A 6,593-nucleotide genomic window follows, 5' to 3' on the forward strand; every position below is an offset into this window, starting at 1 on the left:
TGAATTGGTTTCTCTTAAGCCGTAGGTATTTCTCATTTCTTGTGATTGTGCAGAAGAAAAGAAGGGAAAGATAAAACAACATATGGAGATGAACAAAAACGACCACCTTTGCCAGCTTCCACATTGATATATCAGCTTACGTTAAGTGGGGGTCAAAATGTTGGCCTTTTTTTTTGGAAAAAGAGGCCCATAAACCGAAGACTTGGGGGTTGGGCTGGGCTATGGAATTACTGCACGTGCAATAGACTCAAAATTGTTTATTTTAATCTACTCTTCTACACAAATGGGATAACTCAAGATTTACTATTCATGCTACATTAAATATTACATTAATATTTTCTGTAGTATTATTACTGTAGCAAACATGAAACTGGACATTGTGGGTTTTTTGAAAAAATACTATCGTAGCACACGGGAATACTGTAGCAGATGTGGGATATTGTAGCAATTCAAAAAATCTTTTAGCAATTCAAAAATTCAAAAAATACTGTAGCAGTTAAAACCGGGATTACTTTAGCGGAAACAAAAATGTCGTGCTTTGCACGATGTTCACACTAGTATTTATGAATAAGACAAAGAGTTACTTTAAAACCCTACTTTGATACCTTGAAGTTTAAATTCATTCAAAAACATAATCCAGAGTTTTTGATATATAAATTTTAAAATATGCAACTGTGTAATGTATCCTCATAAATTTGGGTTCTTGGAGTAGAGTCTTTCGAACATGAAAATGTCAACTTAAAATATTGTAGCGAATATTTTTTTCACATAAGTATATGGAGTTCAAAATAATTCTCTTTATAGTTTTAAATGAAAATATATATATGATTTAAACTAATCATTCTGACCACACACAAAAAAAGAAAATAAATAAAAGTAAATTTTGAATTTTTTAGATTGATTATTGAAGTTTAATGAATGGAAAATGTGTTCAACCTTTTTTAAAAGAGTGCTGCTACAGGGACCCCAAAATAGGGGACCCTGAGTAGGACATGTGAGGTGTCACATTCTTGTCCCATGATGTACTGTTTATGAACAGTACATCACGGGAAAAGGAGGCGACATCTCACCTGTCCCACTCAGGGTCCCCTATTTTAGGGTCCCTAAGGTATTTTTCTTTTTAAAATTATCTATAGCATTTTCTAAGTGTTACTTGCGAATATACCCCATGTCAAATCACTCAACTGGTGGTATAGACCCATTGTAGTTCTATTTGTGTGATAAGACCCATTGTGGTATTTGCACCAAAGTGCAGATGTACACCTTAATGAACGTTTTCGACTTTTTTAAGAGTAAAAAAATATTAATAATTGAGGATTATCCTAACCAATAGAACTACAAGAGGTCTATCCACGTCCTCAAAAATTTTATTGAATCTTTTAAGAGCAAAAAAAATTCACCTAAGAGGTCCATTCGCAAATAGAAATGCAGGGAGTCTATCTGCAATTGACCGATACTAAGGGGGTCTATTTGTGTTGATGACTGATATCAAACAGTCAATGAGATCGAAGTTAATTGGTTGATGGAGGTCCTCTAATCCTCCGAATGTCTAGTTCTGAGATGGGTTGTTCCTCCCTGCACAGGTAGCAAATCGTAAAAGGGCGGAGTGTCACGCCCCGCTTCCCAAAATAGCAGGGAATCAGAACGTGAACAAGCTCGCGACATATTAGATGGAGGAGAATAAATAAAAGACCATTTCTTCTCAACCTAATACGCTAAGCGTCAAGCAATATAAAATGTGAAGTCACAGGTCCCCGATCACAATTAGCAAGAATATAATAAACAACTCAGAATAGAAAAGAATCATATCATAAATGGAATATCATCCGAGTCACAAAGTTTGGGTCAAACATGCTCTTATTACAAAACAGTCCAACTGAAGCTGAAGAGATATAAAAATACATCGATAAACGGAAATAGAAAAAACTACAAAAGTAAACTGGGATCATCAACTAATAAAAGAAAAGACTAGGCTTCGACTTCTTCTTCTACTCTGTCTGCGAAGCACTCCTGCTAAGAATATCTGGGCTCTGACGTGTCTTCAAGCTGGACCTGTCCGTCCTCTAAGTCTGACGTACACCAGAGAAAAACAGGTATACGTCAGCATACATGACACACGGTAAGATCCCATAAGGGAGAAGAGAAACGGTCAAATGACCAATATAATAACAGATGCAATAACAGAAATGACTAAAGAAACATGCAACTGGAAATCTAACAAATCAAAATGCAATCCATCACTAGAGTATAATAATCAGAAGAAATCCATAAACATCAGAGTATCAAGGTCATACAACTAGCCATCCTATAATAGCTCACTGGTCCACATCTCACATAGAGTCAATGTTCATATCATCAGATAACTAACTGTTCAAAAATCCTCTACGTGCATCCAATCCCGCGAAACAGATGGTTAGAGGACTACACGCAATCCGATCTGGCCTGGTCCGAACTCAGGTGACGAAACATGTCACTGCCCAAAGTGACGAAACAGGCCACTTGGTCCAACAAACCAACTCCAGGACGAAACAAGTCACTAGTGCGAGTCTGGAAGATACGTCAACAACCACATCCCATCACATGAACCAAGACTTCCTCATCCCAACTCTTCTTGCTTATCTAAGTCAACAATCATAACCTAAACTAGATTTCTAGTCCACCTCCTAAATTCAGTCAACGCACACACACATGTCACTAAGTCTTGTTCATGACGCACAAAGCCACCTAAATTCAGTCAACGCACACACACATGTCACTAAGTCTTGTTCATGACGCACAAAGCCACTAAGTCATGAACTACTATCACTAAGTCTTGTTCATGACGCACAAAGCCACTAAGTCATGAACTACTAATGGTTCTCAATCACAATAAGGAAATAATAAATGCAACAGATCATGTGTAATAATATCATGGCATGTCAAATACATTAAAATAAGAATTATAAAGCATGAACAGTAACTATGAACAGTACGGTGTGTGTGTACAGCATCAGTGAGCAGATCAGGATAATTCCTTTTTCAAAATAAATTTCTTTTAAATTATTTATTATTATAATTATTCAAAACTAACCCATTTTTTACCAAAAAAATTTCTTTTAAATTGTTTCTAATCTTTTAAAAACATAAATTTATTTATTTAAAATAATCCTTTTACAAAATAATTCATCTTAATTTAACTCTCTCTCAAACTAATAATTCTAAACTAATCTTTAAAAATATTCTTTTTTATTATTTCTTTTCTATATGAACAGTAAGTTTTCCCATTTTTGAAATTATTTCTTTTTATTTAATATCGTTCATCAAACAATCCCACGCAGAATATCACAATATAAATATACAACAACATAAACGAAACACAGTCTAATCTATGCATATACTTAATTAATTCACAACTTATCAAAAATTATAGTGAATAACAATTAGGAAAACAGGATCTTGCCTCGGGTTTTTGTCGAATGAATCGACGCTGAAGATATTCCTCATCAAGTGATTGAAATATGCTATATCAAGTTATCCAGTCTTGGACAGATCAAAACACGAAACTGTAGATGTCCATAAAAGACTAATCATTGGTCATTTGACATCAGATTCTCGATGTTTATAACCAAAAGTTAGAAACTTAGTAAGCCAGATTTCAGCTACATCCTTACTTTCTCTAATCTAATATATCAGAGAGAGAGAGTTGACATCAGATTCTCAATGTTTATAACCAAAAGTTGAAACTTAGAAGTCAGATTTCAGCTACATACGTACTTTCTCTAATCCAATATATGAGAAAGAGGGAGAGAGAGAGAGAGAGAGAGAGAGAGAACGAATGAGGGATGAGCTGTAAGACAGAGGGAAGTACGAAGATTAATGAGTAAAATGAAGAAGTGGGGTAGGGATTTAAGGTGAGTTGTCGGAATTGGAGCGAGGGAGAGAATATATAAAGAGAGAAAACAATAGGAGAGAGGGAAATGGGGGTAATTAAGGGAGTAATCAGGGGATAATTAGGGGAATAATTAGTGAGGGAATTAAGGAGCAAATTTGGGAGAAACATATGGATAAAATCAGTGTAAAATAAATTAATAACAATAGTAATAATAATAACAATAATAAGAATTTAAATATTAATTTAAAAAGTTTTTATCGTAATAATTAAATTTATAATTAAAAAACTATATAAAACTAAAATTTTAAAACATAAAAAATTCTAGAAAAACAAGAAAATATAAACATTCTATTAAAAATAATAATTAAATATTTTAAAATACCAAAAAAAATTTAAACTAGTATCAATAATTCATGATCATTATATTCTACCCCTCTTAAAACAAATTCCGTCCTCTGAATTAAAATAAGAAAGAACCCAAGGACAGAGATATGGAAAGAGAGACTCAACTCAACGCATATAGAGAATAATTCAAAATAAATTGCATATCCATAAGTAGAGCGTGAGAAAAACGCAAGTCAAAATATAGACACATAAATACTAAGTTATCACAATATAAATATACAATTCGTTATAATAAAAACACTAGAGATATGTGAATATAAATATACAATTCACTATAATAAAACAGTAAGTTATCACCATAGACACAAAATGATATTTAATCATATAAAGTAAATATAAAACATTTATAGCACACATAGAAAAGTAATAAAAAAAATTATATACAAAGCATCATTTAGATATAATATTCTATAAATAAAGAAGATGAGAAAAATGTGAATGTAAATTCATATATTGTACATATAAGGTATGAAACATGTTATGAGAATGCATTAGGCATCAATATCAAATATAAGTTATATGGGCAAGTCAAATACAAAACCAAACAAGCAGAATATGATGATAACAGTTAATAGTAAAAGGTATATATATAGTATAGATCAATAATGTATAGTCAGAGAATATAAAATAAGCAGGAATAATGATAAAACAAAAGTATAAAAAGCACCCAAATCATCAAGGGAATGTATATAACATAAGGTCATAAGAAAGTCTGGTATGTAGTATAAATAATAAGAATGATGTAAGTATAATATAAAGAGAGTGAACATATATTGAAAAAAGATTACATAGGTATAAAGAAGCATGTATATAGTAAATAAAATAGTTGATACATATTAAATTATAAAATAACACAACATCTAGTCATAGGCAAAAATATCAGTATCAGTCAACATAGTTTAATAACAAAGAAGTCAACAATGAATATACAATTATAGAAAAATATAATATCAACATGATATTATTGATATAGTATCATAAGACAACACATCACAGTGTGAATATATAATCAATAACACAGAATTGACAAAATAGTGTTGGCCTTCTTGTTTTGATGATGTTTAACAAATAATTTACCACTAATGTTGTTTGTCTAGTATTTGTGTTTTCTTATTTATTGTAGACAAACAACATGGTTGGAGGTTGGATGGAATAGAGCTTCAACGATCATATCCAAAGGAGGTTGGCGGAATGTCGGTGAAGCCTTGCAATTCAAAGTTAAAGATCAAGTTCAAGCTTCATCCGCGAGATTACCAAGTCAAGCTTATTGAAGATCAAGATCATTGCTTGGGTAATTTAGTTTAGGAATTTATATTATGTGTGTTAGTACTTTAAGCTCAATCATATACACACATACACGTTTTGGTTTTTGTATATATATAGTTATATATATACATATATGTTTTGGTTTGATAGTTTTCAAGTTTTATTAGAAAACATATTTTTGTTTCATACTCATATGCATATATATGATTTCATCAATATCAATTTTAGTTAGTTAAATAAAATCATGTTTTAGTGTATTATATGTGTATTTTGATAAAATACTACATTCATTGTTTATAGACTTCATAACAATAGTTTACATCTTTCTTCAAGTCTATAAAATCATTTTGTAAAGTTTCAAAAGTTGGTTTAGTCAAAATATCAAATTTCACATGTTTACATTTTCGTGTTTTGGACTATTTTGCAAAATGATGATATTTTTCATTTGGGAAGTTCTTTTTCGAAACCAGTCATTGTAGCATGTTTCTCATCGGTCGACCGACGGAATTTTCGGTCGACCGACAATAGAGCCGTTAGACTTCAACGGCTATTTCTGAGCTGGTTTTTCTGGGGGCCTTTTGGTCATTTTGTTTGGGTTTTTGCTGAGATTTCGAGTGGGTATATATACCACATTGCTGATGTCTTTTCAAATTAGTCAAGAGAGTTTTAAAACAAGTTTAAGAAAGTTTTTAATCAAGGGTTTAAGTTTTGTTTAAAAGAGTTTAAGAGTTTGTTTGAGTTTAGTTTGTGAAGCAAATTTCACAAGAGCAAAGAGGAGATCATTCTTTGGTGTTTGGGCATTCAACTCATCTCTCTCTCACTCTTGATCTATAGAGAAGTTTTCCTTAAACTCAATTCTAGCTATTTATTGTTTTGATCTTAATTTCCATAAGCTAGATTTATATATTGAGTTTAATTGTTTTATTGATACTCTTTGTTCACACACAACCTTTTGAGCTTATTGTATTTGCATTCATAGTATAATTTTGGGTTGTGAGATTAGTGACTTAGAGTTGTGCTTAATTGAGTTCTCACCTTGTTTAGAGAACAA

The sequence above is a fragment of the Asparagus officinalis genome, chromosome 2 (assembly GCF_001876935.1).
Source record: "Asparagus officinalis chromosome 2, Aspof.V1, whole genome shotgun sequence".
Classification (NCBI taxonomy): Eukaryota; Viridiplantae; Streptophyta; class Magnoliopsida; order Asparagales; family Asparagaceae; genus Asparagus; species Asparagus officinalis.